The 15197-nt window shown below is 26.1% G+C and overlaps 1 protein-coding gene across 1 annotated transcript in view; it reads left to right on the top strand.

The window, feature by feature from the left end:
- The first annotated feature begins 6168 nt into the window (after nucleotides 1-6168).
- The window catches only part of LOC113789880 (protein Wnt-5a-like), a 31130-nt gene continuing 22101 nt past the window's right edge, over nucleotides 6169-15197 (top strand). Inside the window, exon 1 of the mRNA XM_075819902.1 lies at nucleotides 6169-7709. The gene's annotated coding sequence lies outside the window, so the exon portion shown is untranslated. The remainder of the gene's footprint in view (nucleotides 7710-15197) is intronic.

Genomic DNA, 15197 nt, shown 5'->3' with positions numbered 1-15197 from the left:
TTTTCTTCTGAAAAGCAATTTGTTGTTATTAATTCTACTTTTAGTCAAAAATTCCTTTATTTTGAAATTTAAAACGCGTTTCACAATTTGTTTTTTTCTTTCATGAACTTCTTGAATCTATGAAAAAAAATGAATATATAAAAATTACGCAGGACAAATCAACCGCAAACTAAATTATTGAAAAAGAAATAAATCAAAGAAAACAACAACAACAAAAAAATGTCTTTCAATTGAAATCTTATTTGATTAATAAGAGAGAATTTAAGTATTTCTTTGCTTCTGATTTTTGTTGTTGTTATTGTTGTTGTTTGGAATAATGCAAAAACATTTATGAATCAACAACAACAACAACAACAAAATAATTTTAGTTCGAGGTGATGATGATTATTATGATTCTTTTTAAATTCAAAACAAAATAACTATTTCGGCAAAAATATTCAACATAAAAAAAAGCTATTGGGTGCTGATGATGATGATAGTAATCGAAATAAAAAAGAATGAAGACTGTGAAACCAGCAATTTTGTTCAAAAAAAAAAACTTTTCTTCACCATTTGTTGAAAACTATAGACATTTAGACATGCACACACATATGTGATCATTTACTTTTGAATTTCTTCTACTTCTTCTTCTTCTTTTTCCTTTAGATTTGATGATGGATAGATATTTTTTTGTTGCTTGTAGCTTGCGCGATAAATATCATCAAACGTTTTGGTGCCGATCGGCATTTTCTAATGAAAAAAAGAAAAGAAAATTCTTTTCTTTCATTTGTTCATTTTTGCTTATTTAAATGACGGTGTGTTTGGTCGGCTATTTAGTTTGTTGTGAATGGTGTGGTTTGATTCAATTGGTTGGTTATACAGGGGGCTCAATATGTGTGTATGTGTGTGTAGAATGGTCCCAACAAATAAACTAGTGATGATGATGGCTACGGCGGTATAGACATGACATACAAAGACAAAACAAAATCCAAAACAAAAAAGAAAAAAGATCCATAATATTTAACAGAAAGATGAAAAAAAATTATCATTATACAAACTTGCCACGCAACTGATGATGATTTGTTATATTTTTTTTCTACTGTTGTTGTTGTTTTTGGTTAATGGTTGATGCTATTATCGATCAATAATGATTTTTCGTTGCTGTTGTTGTTGTTGGTGTCCATGGCTATATGATTATCATGAACATCACTATTTTATTCATCAAACACCCATAATCATCATCATCATCATCATCATCTATAAATCGGAACAACAACAACAACAAAAACAGTGAAAAAAGGGAGGAGAACCGAGAACATAGGAATACACTATTGATCTAAAGATCCTTTTCATCATCATCATCATCATCAACGATTCATCATGATGATGATGATGATCGAAACGTGTTTCAATCATAAGATGCATGAATGTTGATCCATTTTCTTCAACAACAACAACAACAACAACGAAAAGAAATAATCAAAAGAAAAAAAGCGAAAAAAACATGATAAAAATTTTCTACTTTGATTTCATTTTTTTTTGGAAATTTTTTTTCTAGTTCTTTAAACGTTAATTATTATAGAGAGAAATTATTCTAAAGTTATAACCCAAGTGTGATAATTATGTTCATATACAAACACAAACATTAATCAGAACACCTTTTGTTCGTGAAAAAAAAATATTTGTTGTTGATTTGTTGTTGTTGTTGTTGTTAATCATCATAATGATTATGTGACATGATGATCACCATGTGATTATTATCATCAACTTCTATCATTATATCTGATATTTTTTTTTCTTAAAGAAGTGAAAAAAATTTTCTACCTGAAAATGATAAAGTGAAGACAGGTTAATTTGAAATCATTTAGCAGGTTCATTTTCTTTTTCATGGATAACACACATAATAATTATATATTTTTTCTTTTTTTTTTGTTTTGTTGTTCACTAATCAATTTCACCCAGGAAGAATATGGTGAAAAAAATGGGAAAGGTATATAAGTGGTTAGAAATTTTTTTTAAAAAAAGTGAATAAATTCATTCGGCACATCATCAATATGTTTTTTTTCATCTGTTTGTTGGATGTTTCGGTAAACATTCGTAAACCATTATCATCACCATTATAATGGTAGCCATGCAGTTGAATATAACACCATTTTGTTATGTGTTATTTAATCCTATAAAAGCATCCGAACACAACAAAAAACAACAACAACAACAAAAATTGGCATGAAACAAAACAGGCAACAAAAAAAAATCCTTTAAAAAAATAAAATAAAAATTTACTTGAATGGGTAAACAGACAAAGCAAATCGAACCAAACCAAACCAAACTAAGCAAAAAAAAATCAATGTGTTTAAATTCGGGTGTAACTTTTGGATAATTTTTTTTTTGTTTCTGTTGCCATCATCGTTGTTGTTGTTGTTGTTGTTGCTTTCACATCGTTTATCTAATATATTTACCGGACTTGATTTATGTGTGTGTGTGTCCATAGATTTATCAATCACTTTCACCCGAAATCAAAAAAAGGTGGTAAATTTCCCTTGGTTTTTTTCCACCGTTTAATTCGTTAAATGTTTTGGTCGAAGATGACCAAATATCTTTGCTTAATCAAATTATATTCGGTTTTTTTTCATTGAAAAAAGAAAAAAAAATCAATTCATTTTCCATTTTGTTTCACCAATAATTGACCCTCATGATTTTTTTTTTTCTATTTTTATTTGGTCAGTTTTTAAAACATTCAACAACAAAAAAAGTAAATGTTCAATCTTCTAAAAACTTGCATCGGATACATTCAGGTAAAAAAGTGAATATAGCCGAAAAAAATAGATTTGCGAAATATAAACAAGAAAAAAAAATTCACATGGTATTTAGAGGAGATGAAAAGGATATTTTTTCTGTATGAAATGTTGAGAAAAATACAACAACAATGATGATGATAACTGATAAGTTGCTGATATTTTGCGAATGTGAGAAGAAAAAAAAACAGATAGTGAAAGTGATAATGGTTGAATGACTTTTTTGTTGTTGTTGTTGTTTCTGTTGTTCTTCCTTCCTACCAACCACCCACCCACCAACACCCACATACATACATCCACTTGTAATATTAGCAACAGCAAAAAGATTTCAATCAATTTAATCTATGTACGAACAAAAAAAAAATCGGAAAAACAAAACACAAAAAAAAACATACATTCCACTTGATTTTTTTAGTTCCATACTTTGATAATTATTGTTGTTGTTGTTGATCCCTATTATTTTATTTCAGTTTTTTTTTCGATAAAAAAATATTTTTTTTTCTTCTTTCCAATCATCATTTAATCGTTTAAATCTTGTTTTTTTCATTCATTCATTCACTACAACAACAACAACGACGACGAAACTGAACAAAATTATACTTTGATTGTTTGTTGAGATTAAGAAAAAATCCTTAACAAACAATCAAATAAATATATAGGGAGTAAATGAAACACATACATAGATCCAAATATAAATTCGGAAGTGTTCATGTTTTCTCACATACACAAATTTCAAATTTCTATCTATCTATCCTATTACTTTTTATAACTATCGTTATTATTTTGCAATCATTCGAATGATTCGAAGCAAAGAAAAAAAAATGATTTTAACAAGTATATTTACCGTTTTACTCTCTTAAATAAAGATTTAGATATTATATAATATTCATATCAAACAGGGAAATAATTTTTATGTTATTTTTTTTCTTCAAAAAAAACTATTTTCCTTTTCGGTACCATCATATATAACATCATTTTAATTTTCTTATGGATCTTTTTCATTTCTTCATGTTGAATGAATTGATCATTTGATAGTGATTATGATAATGATAATGATGATTATGATTATGATGTAATATTATGCATCTCTTTTTTTATTTTGTTAAAAAACATAAAATCATTTTGAATTAATTGATAGTTTTTGTTTTTTCTGTTATTGTTTTTTTATTCAGGAAACTACAAATTCTTAGTTTCATCATTTTATTTAAATTTCAATTTATTTACTACATAAACATTTTACATAAATTGAAAACCAAATACATAATTACATAATTCATTTATATTTTGAACATTATGAATTGAACGAAAAGATAATGTCATTCAATATTATCGGATAGGATTATCAGTAACAACAACAACAAAGAAAAATGCAAGCGTCATCACTTTTTCTTTTGTCTTGAACATAATAATTGATGATGATGATAATAAAAGAAGAAGAAGAAGATGAAAAAAATGTAACAAGAAAATTGAAACATTATTATTTCAATTATAGAATCATTATTTTTGCAATGAAAAAAAGAAAAAAATTTCAATTTGTTCTGTGTTGTTGTTGTTGTTGTACATTATCAAATTGATGGTGTACAACTTTGTTGATTTATCCTGTAAATATTCGTTCCTAGAATATACTGTGCATTCATTATGTTGATTGATTTACAAGATTTTTGTTTTTGTTTTTGTTTTCCATCTTATCTGACATTTCTTTTTTTTTCATTTCTATTCATCGTTATCTTATGGATTTGTGAATTTACCCAAAAAAAACAAGAGAGATTTTGGTAACATTTTCTTTTTCTTTGGATATAAATGACAAATGAATCGTTGTCATTGCTTGCTTGTTTTGGTTTGATTCATTCATTTTTTTGTTTTCCTTTGTTAAATATCTGTTTTTTTTTCTATTTGGGTCCGGAACCTTTGTTGAGATCCATGAACAAGATGAACCAGAAAAAAATACGTGTATAAAATACATTAATACATTCTAATCTAATCTATTGGGTTGACAGCAAACAAATAATAATAAAAAAATATAGAAAAATAATTCGGGATTAATCATTATCATTGTTACACAAATTCATTATATATTTGGGATTTTCGTTATTGTTGTTGTTCATTTAAAACTATGGATATAAATGAATTTTGATGTTTTATATTGATGATGATGACATTTTATTTTCATTTCTTTCATTTATCAACACATACACACACAATAGAGATACATAGAGGAAGTGAATGAATTCCAGAAAAAAACGAAACAAAATTCTATTTTTTCTTTTGAGTTATAAATGATTTGAGTTTTCTTCCTTATTTTTTCTCAATTTTTTCATTGCTGTTTGAAAATATTGATTTATGAAACACACATAAGTATCTTATCAATTGTAACTTATCATTTTTATGTTATTGGGATTGTATTCTGTATATAATCATTTTCATCATTATCAATTCGGTTGAAGATTTTTTGATTTGTTGCCCCAATTATCCGAAATAAGAATTTTGATAGGAAAAAAATGTGGGGGGGATTCAAAAAAAATGTCAGAATAATTTCTTTTTTTCATACATCATTTCAAATCTTCAATCATATCATTATCATATTCATATCATTATCATATTCGGATAATTCATATGGAAGAAAAAAAAGTGGGTATACAAAATGAAATATCATTTTCTAGCTGATTTTTTACAACATTGAGAGAGAAAGAGTAATGAAAACAATCTTTCAACATTCAACAGTATCTGATATCCTTGTGATGTTTTATGTAATTTTCTTTTTTTTTTTAGATATCTTAAGTGCACATTTTTTTGCATCAATAATTATGGATTGATATTCGAATGATCGATAATTGAAATTTTTGTTTTAAAGAATATTTTCCAACAAATTTTGATTTTAGATGTTATCTCTGAAGAGAAAAAACAAAGGGGTAAGGAAAAGCGAATTTGTTTGTTTCAATAGTTTGTTGGTTGGATCAATGACATAGGCCACATAGTTTGATATGAAATAAGCATAAAGCTTTCTACGATCGGAACGAAAATCCGTACAATTATTTGGTCCTGTTTTTTTTTTGTTTTGATGCTGCCGCCACTGATACCGCCATCATTGTCGTCGCCGTCATTGTTGTTCTTGTTGTTGTTATAGTTGTGACATAAACATCATAGCCGCCACATTTGCCATAAGCTTTATTATAAATAAAAAACCATAATATGAAAAAAAAAGAAAAATTTCCACTGTTGCGGCAAAAAAAATATAAAAAGCCCGATGTGTGTTGGTTGGATGGTGTGTGCAGTACACTCCAAAAAAAAATGGTGGTGAACCAAGAGCCAATCGAAACTTGAACCAAAAAAAAACGAAAACGAAAAAGCTCAATTGGCAAATAGAACAAGAAAGAAAGAAAGCTAGAAGTTAGGAATATACTATTATTCATTCAATGTTTGAATCTCAAACAGTGTGCACCAAAAAAACGTATATACACCAAGCCGATTCGATTTTTCGTTTTTCGTTATTCGTTATTTTTTTGTATCAAACAAACGAAACACTTGTGCATATATATAATGTAAATGCCAAATAAAATTTCAATTTAAAATCACATACAAATAAATTTTTTTACGCGCGCATCGTGAATATTTGAATCCGATAAAAATTAAATAAATCTTTTTGTTTTTTTTCTCCATCATCAAATCAAATTCATTTCAAATCCAATTCTAATTTATCTCTAATTCATCATCTATCAAAACACAAACACACACACACACATCTTTTTTCGATATTTTTCTGTTTCTCTCTCTCCAAAAAAAATATCTTCGGTTCTTTTCTTTTCTCTTCGATTGGCTATTTCTCTTCGCATTCTTTTTTCTCTTATTTTAATTCGCTTGATCAATTCAATTCGTTGAAGAAAATAATAATAATAATAATAATAATAATTTTCTCACTCTCATCATCATCATCATCTTCATCATCAAATTTCGTTAAAATTGAATGAGAAAGAAAGAAAAGAAATCTTTGTACTGTGCCGCTTGTAATATGTGTGTTGTTGTTGTTGTTATTTCTCTTTGGTTTTCATTTCAAATTCGATTCAATTCAATTCAAATTTAAATTCAGTTCTGGTCTGTTCTGAACAACCAACCAACATACCGACCAACCACAAAACAACAACCAACTAGTTTCTTTTTTTTTTTTTGATGAAAAAAACGAGAAATCTTTTCCGAAAAAAAGAAAGAAAGAGAAAAAAAGAAAACATTAACATCGTCTTGAAGATTCGTATTCGATCATCATCTTCATTATAATCATCAAAAGAAAAAAAATTTCAAAAACGATATCGAAGACTTTTTTGTTGTTGTTGTTGTTGTTCAAATTTCCAAATATTCGGCTTTTTTCATGTTTTATTTTTTGTCATCTTTTTAGCTTTTGATATTTATCATATATATTTGTATCGGACCGAAAAGGAAAGAAAAAAATAATAATAATAATAGAAAATCAATACAACCAGATTCTGGATTGAAATTTTGAAATTCTTGTTTTTTTTTGGCAAAGAAAAACCAAAACAACAAAAAGTTTTCTGTGTTTTTTTTCTCTTTCTCTCTCATATGTTATTCGAAACTTTTTCCGTTCGTGCACATGTTGTTTTGAATTTTAAATATTTAAATATACTTTGAAAATTTTTGAATAGTTGAGTAAAACTGATTTTTTTCCATTCATTCATTCATTTCAATTCTGTATAATCATCAAGAATTTTGTGTTCAGCAACAAATTGTGTGTGTGTGTTTGTGTTTTTGTTCGTGATTTTTTGTTGTTGTGAATGTTTGTTTTGGTAAATTAAAATTTTTCGAAATTCATTATTCTTATTACATGAGGAAGTGATCAAATTTGATTTGTTCCATTAGAAAAAAATAAACATTCAGACAAAAAAGATGTAAAAAATTTGTCATCAAATCGCGATCAAAGGTAAAAAGGTAAAAGGTTTTTTTTTGTAAAGAAAATTTTTATGTTTTTTGTGTGAAATTATTTATTTATTTGGTTATGTCGACATCATAATAATATAATCATTTGTTGTTTATCGTCCTGTCATGTATATCTTTCTTCCTTTTTTTTTGTTCGACATGTTGTCGTCAACGTCATCGTCGTAGTCTTCGTTATTATTGTTGTTTTACTTGTATATTTTTGTTTCTCATCGACAGAATTCTCCGAAGACCCAATTAAGTTTGATCATGTTTAGTTTGAATTTTTTTTCATTAGTTTTGTTTTTTCCTACGGTCTTTGTGTGTTTATATGTGTGTGTTAATGTACGTTTTCAATTAGTGAAATAACGAAGAAAATTGTCTATGACCGTCGACGTTGTTGTACTCATCATCATCATCATTATCATCATCATCATCAGGGGTAAAACAACGTCGACAGGTCTTTTTTTTCTGTTTTTGTTTCACTAATTTACCTGAGCCATAAATGAATGAAGGAAAAAAAACAAAACAAAACAGAACATTTTCTTCTTCTTCTTCTTCTTCTCATAGACTTCATTAGATATCGAACCATCAACAATATCATCATCATTCAAATATGTTCATTACATTTTATTCGTTTGATGATCATATCATTGGATGAATGGAATATTATATACAATGCAAAAATAGAACAAAATGAATGAATGATGATCTTGTTCCAGAATCTTGTTACAGTAATAATAATAATAATAATAGTGTTGATATAGGAAACAAAATAAATTGAATAAAAATGTATAAAAATTAATTACTAGTTTCATTTAACCATTCAGCTATCATCAAAATCTTGTTTGTTTGTTAGTTGGTGAAAGATTGTTCATGGATCGCTGTTGTTATTATCGATCTGTCATTGTTAATTAGCATCTTTAATTCATGATTGATAGATGAAGATGAAAAATCGTTCACCAAAAAAAATATATATAAAATGACAACCTAACTTTATACTATCCAAATTGGATAGTTATTTTTTTTAATGAACCACTAATAGAATCTAATACAGTAGATATAGAAAGAGAGAAGAAAAAACTTATTCAAGTTCAATGAACACAGTTACACACATTATTCATTGAATCAAAAAAAAATGAAATAATCAAAATGATCAGCCAAGTTGTCAGATGATGATAGTGAGATGTGTTAATGTAATTGATGTTTTTTTAAACAGACATTGTAATGAGAAAAAATGCCTCGATTCTGTAGTAGTTTGCTGTATATCCTTTATTTTATCATTATACCGTGGCTAGTTGTAATCAATGTGTTAAATAGCTGTTTTTTTTTGTTTTGTTTTGTTCGTTTCCAAAATAAACTCAAAGATTTTATTTTTCTGAATAGAACGACAACAGTTTTTTTTTCAAATCAAATTGTAGATCATTAGAATTTGTTGTCGAAGATAATGATGATGACAAACAAACAAACAATCGAAAAACTAAACTAGAAAAAAAGTCAATTTTAGACCAATTTTTTTTCGCCTGGCTAATGATGATGATGTTGAGGATGTTAAAAGGCATTAAATTGATGAAAATATTATTGGAACATTTGACGACGACAACGACGACGATCATTAGGATCAATTGTGATCAATTGTCATTGTCGTTGTCGTTATATGCCGGTATATGAGTGTTTCAAACACGAAAAAAAGAAAATCTTTACAAACAATTTCATTTACTATAAATTGAGGACGATTAAAGTCAATTGTGTATGAACAACATTTATAAATATATAAATATCCTATTCAAAAAAAAAAAAAAAAAAAATTTGCTGGACAATCAAATCGATTTGATGAATCATTTTTATGGATAATTTTCTTTTCAATTCACCAACAACAAAAAAAAATCGATTCAAACATTGAATTTAATTGAATCAAATATGGGATCATTTTCAAAAAAAATGATCAATAAAACAGGGCGATCCAAACCAAAAAAAATAATACACATAAATCAAAATCAATCAATTTGATCGATTCTTTGATGAAATTCACATTTTTACATTCTATATTGATTTTATTGTGTCTCGTGCAGGCAAACAAAAAAAATGACATCCATTGATCAGCAACTTTTTTTTCAGTTTTGATTTGTGTTTCCTTTCTTTTTCGTATTTGTAAATGTCATTTGGTTGCTCAAATACACACATTAATGTCATTTCTCATTAACTTTAATTGATCGATTCCTATTTCAATATTCATTGTTATTGTTATCTTTGCCTGTTTTATAAAAATTTTCACAATTTGACAATTTTTTTTTCTTATGCATTGAATTTTCAAAAGCAAACAAAAAATCCCCTTTAACAAAAAAAACCAAAATTATATAACACATCAAGGATCCATTATAGTATTTTTTTCTTTCTCTCTTCAAAAGTTAAAAAATATGACTGATTTTTGTTTTTTCTTTACCAACAACAACAACAACAACAACAACAAAATAGTCAAGTATTTCATTAACATTATCTTGTTGGATTCATTTTCACATGCATTTTGTTGTTGTTGTTGTTGAGAATGATGATGATGATGATGATAATATTAGGATGACAAGCATCCCAAAAAAGAAAGAAGAAAAAAAAACTCACCGTTTTTTTTCTGGTTCACTTTACATCCTTCTGTATATTCATTATTCATTAAAATTATTTATTCATTCCATTCATTTATTATATAAAATGTTGTAGAAAAAAAAATGTTTATTTTTTTCGTTTTGTTCCATTGAAAACAAAAATATGTGTTGTACGACCGAAAAGTAGACAACAACAACAACAACAACAAAAATAACAACAGCAAAATTCTACGATGGTTTTACGAGAAATTATTCTCTCTCTCTATCCCTCTCATTTCTCTCCAAGCTCAACTCAACTCAACTCAATAACAACGTATGACATAGGTCCGAATAGTTATGTCATACACTTGTGAATATAATACAAACAACAACAACAACAACAAAATTCTACTTTTTGTTTTTTTGTTTTTGTTTCTGTAGGCCATATGATACGCATAAAATGGATGCGGCAAAAAAAATATGCAAAAGTGTAAATATAATTTTTTTTGTTGTTGTTGTTGTTGTTTGCAAATTCCATAGTTTTTTTTCGGGCCATATGAAATAACAATCGGATGAAAAGAAGAAGATGATGATGATGATGAAAAAAAACTGCCAAAAAATTAATGATGAAAACAAACAAACTTATATAAACACACGAAGAGAATTATCATTTTGAATCGAATAAATGAAATTGAAAATAAAATGGGGAGAACTTTCTTTTAATTTTTTTTTCGAATTCAATTGAATTTCATCAGAAACATACATTCAGTTTTCAATTATTGAATAGAAAAGTTTTATAATAGTTGTAGTAATAAGTCAACAACAGTAACTTTTTATTTTATTTCATTTCATTTCATTTTTTTTATTCTATGCTAAACTTTTCCACTTTATTCCATTGCTGTATCCATAATATGCCTTCTGTTTATTCATGTAGATTTTAATTTGAAAGCATAGAGAAAAAATTATATAACATTTTCATCATCATCCTCAACAACAACATGAAAAGCGATAATGATGAATATTCTTGATTTAACATATCATTTTTATCGTGTGTGTGTGTGTGTTCATTCAACAAAAATTTGAATAAATTATATGCAATTATTGTTTGAATGTTTTTAATAATTAAACAATATGTATTTTTTGATTTGCATAATAATCATATAATTTTCTTTAATTATTCTTTGACAATTTTCTATTCAATGAAGAAATAAATAAAATCATTCATTATAAATGTTGTAAATATTTAATTTTTGAATTTGAAATGAATTTCTATTTCTTTCTTTCTTTTTTCAACTATCCATCCATCTGTTTGACATACGTTCATTTTTCAGAAAAAAATAAATAAATTTGAATAACAAATAATGTTTATGTAGGGAGAAAAAAAAACATTGAATTTTAAAATTTACATTTTCAACTTTTTGAAACATTTTATTTTCAACTTGATTTATTCTTATTTACAACAAGGAAAAAGAATCAAATCGATTGAATTGATTTATCATTGTTTTTTTTTGTGTTTTTTCTGGGTATTAGAATTTTGTTTTTTATCAAGAAAAATACATGGTTTAGCGGTTTTTTTTGTTCTAGAACTTTTTTTTGCATTGTGACACTTGGGTTTTTTTAAGACTTTTCCTATCCTTTCCATATGTATTCGTATACTTTTTAATGATACATGATTTGTGTGTCTGGTAGCACATTTGGTGTTTAATTAGTGAAACTAATCAGCTAAGAAAGAAAGAGAAAAAATTCACATGAATGAAAACATTGAATTAATGACAGAATCGAATAATAGATTATAGCTTTAACATTTTTAGTTGTTTTGTTATTCTTATCATTTTTCATTGTTAGTAAAACGATGAAGATGATGTTATACTAAAAATTATTCTATAGAACAAAAACAAAAGCAAAAGAATTTTTTTATTTTGATTCATTCATTTATTCACCAGTTTGTCGTTCTATCTATCTGTTATCTATTATTCTTGTCATAGATTTTCGTTTAAATTCTTTAGTTTTTTTTTCTTTCTTCCCTTATGATAATATTGTTAAGAAATCATTGTAAATGTTTATGATTGTGAATTCGGGCATTATTCTTATTAAAATGTGGTGTGTAACTGAATATCAGTTATATTAAATCGTTAAATTCCATTGAGGTTTTTTTTTGCTGAAGGAAAAAAAACAAATGAGTGAATATCATCGAATGTTCGAAACGAAAGAATTTATTTTCTTTGAATTGCCAATATTGTTTTGGTTGAATATGTTTGGATGTTCATTGGATTTGTTATTTGTAACGTTTATATTTGGCATTCAATCATTCATTCATTCATTCCATTCCATTATTGAAAGAATCTTGAATTCCATTCTAAATCATTGATTTTTCCATTTTGTTCGATACAAATACAAGTTTTGGACAATCATTTTGTCCTTATTTTTTTCTTCATTCTTATCGAATCGATATGCGTTTAGCGTTTACAATTTGCATGAATGTGTTTTGAATGATTGTAATAAATAATGTAATTTTATTCAATTTGTTTTGATTCAATCATTTGATTTTATTTCATAATCTTTTTTTCTTCTTTGAATTCTTTCTGTTGTTGAAAGCAAATCATCATCATCATCATCAACAATAAAGCTTTTGATGTTTTTTCTTGGTAAATCACTATAGGTAAATAATAATACCCAAACAAAACCAAAATAAATGCAAATATAATAAGTTTGTTTGTTTTTGTATTCAATCATATTCTCTTGATTCTTCAGTGTAAGATTCTTTGCTAAGGATGAATTTTATCAAACATGAAAAAAATAAAAAAATTACAGAAAATTAAAGTGAAACACAGAGAGAGATAAAATGATAATCTAACCATCAACAAACAAACAAAAAAGGAAATGCAGGAAATTTGACAAGAAATTCTTTTGTTATTTAATCAAATTAAAAAAACAGCAAAAAAAAGAAATGAAAAATCCAAATGAAAACTCTTCACAACGAAATCAATGATGATGATGATGATGATGATGATGATGATGATGATGATGATAAGATTACTATTTGCTAAAATAGAATCTCTTTTTTTTCATTAAAACGAACATTTCTGATTAATTAATAAGATATGGAAAGCATTCATTGTTTGTCGTTTGGAAATAATGATGGAATGAAAAAAAACTCAAAAGCTCAAGCTTTAGTTTCTCATTCTTTTCCACTTACAAATGATTCTAATCAAGTTTTTTTTGTTATTGGCAAGTGAAAATAAAATCTAATTTATTTTCTTGATAATTTCATCATCTAGTGGCCAGAATTTTCTTCTTTTTATATAAAATCAGTTAGTTTGACCTTTGACATGGATCCAAAATGGTATTTTTCACTTTTTCCATTTACATCATCATCATCATTTGCCGTTATTAATATCATTTTATTTTTCTTATTTTTAGAAAAATCTTTTTCATTTTTAAAATTATCATTAAAATTTTTTTATTTTGCGTTTAGATATCTAATCGTTTTGGAAGGCTAAAATGTGTGTTATGATTTCAAAAGAAAGAAGTTACTTTTTTCGTGTGCTTTATTGGTATGAGGAAATGAATGATCATCTCTTTTTCATTTCATTTCCTTGGCGTATTTTTCATTTTCTCGTAAACGGATTTCATATTTGATTTCATATTTTTTTTTGTTTGTTTTGTTTTCAATTTTCATTTTCAAAGTTTTCTCTTTCTATCATGCTGTCTATATATATTTTCTTTTCAGTTTGTTAATGATAATAATATTCGGAAATATAAAATTTCAAACGGAATCAGAATTCATTACGAAAAATGAAATTCTTTTTGTGTGAAAAATGAAAAAAAAGAAACGAATTTTGTTTTCATTTTTTTTTGTTTTCTGACATTTTCTAAAGTCAATGAAAATCTCAAACATACATTCACATTGTGTTGATAATCTTGTGGACAAATAAAAAAAAAGCAAAATATTTATCATTTTTTTTGTTGTTGTTGCAAGCAATGAAATATAAAACTGTTTTATTCTACCATTTTATTTCTTTAAAAAATGATGATAATAATAATGATAAACATCTTTCGGCTAGAAGAAAAAAGAAGTAACCAAGAAACCGGAAAACAAACAAAAACTTTTCAACAACAAAAAAAAATCAATATCGACTGATTTGAAATTGTTGTTATGAAAATATAATTCATTGCATTTATGAATTTTTAAACATAATCATAATAAAATTGAATTGAAAAAAATCACAACAATAAATGATAATTTTGCCAAATTTTCCATTTAACAAAACTCTTTATGTTTTTTTTCGGATTGTTTTTCTCAACATTTTGACTGATTTACCGAATGGGAGAGAAGGGAAGAAAATTATACAATACGAATTTCGATGATGATGATGATGATGGCAAATAATCTACTTAAATGATTGTTTTTTGTTGTTGTTGTTGTTGTTTAGAGATTATTGTTTTGTTTTTTGTTTTTTGCTGTATTTGTTTTGAATTTTGAATTTTTGATTTTTTTAAATAAATTTAATACTATCTTGATTAAATAGGAATATATATAAAAAAAACTAAACGAAACTAATCACATCACATTCGATTTAATTCTATTTTTGTCATTGTTTAATACTTTTATTATCATTTTTTTCAATTTCGAAATAGTTTTGAACCAAATTCGGTTATTTCTGATCCAAGAATATTCATTATTGGTTGTTTGTTTTGCTTGCTGTTATATTCTCTTGTTCACTTCTGTCATTCACATCTGTATGATTATATAATAATGATGATTGTTGTTAGAAATTTTTTTTGTTTTGTTTGAGATTTTGTTTTGTTCAATCAATGAAAAATTCAATGACATTTGTTGGATTGTCATTGTTTACGTATGTATGTATATATCGATGTTTAACAATGAAAGATAAGGGAAAGAAAATTGGTAACATTGGGAAATGGA

This window comes from Dermatophagoides pteronyssinus, unplaced genomic scaffold, assembly GCF_027571235.1.
Source record: "Dermatophagoides pteronyssinus isolate colony J.1.1.1.1 unplaced genomic scaffold, Derpt_VIB-CSIC_2022.12 sq0005, whole genome shotgun sequence".
Lineage (NCBI taxonomy): Eukaryota > Metazoa > Arthropoda > Arachnida > Sarcoptiformes > Pyroglyphidae > Dermatophagoides > Dermatophagoides pteronyssinus.
This window is presented reverse-complemented; position numbering and strand designations above follow the sequence as displayed.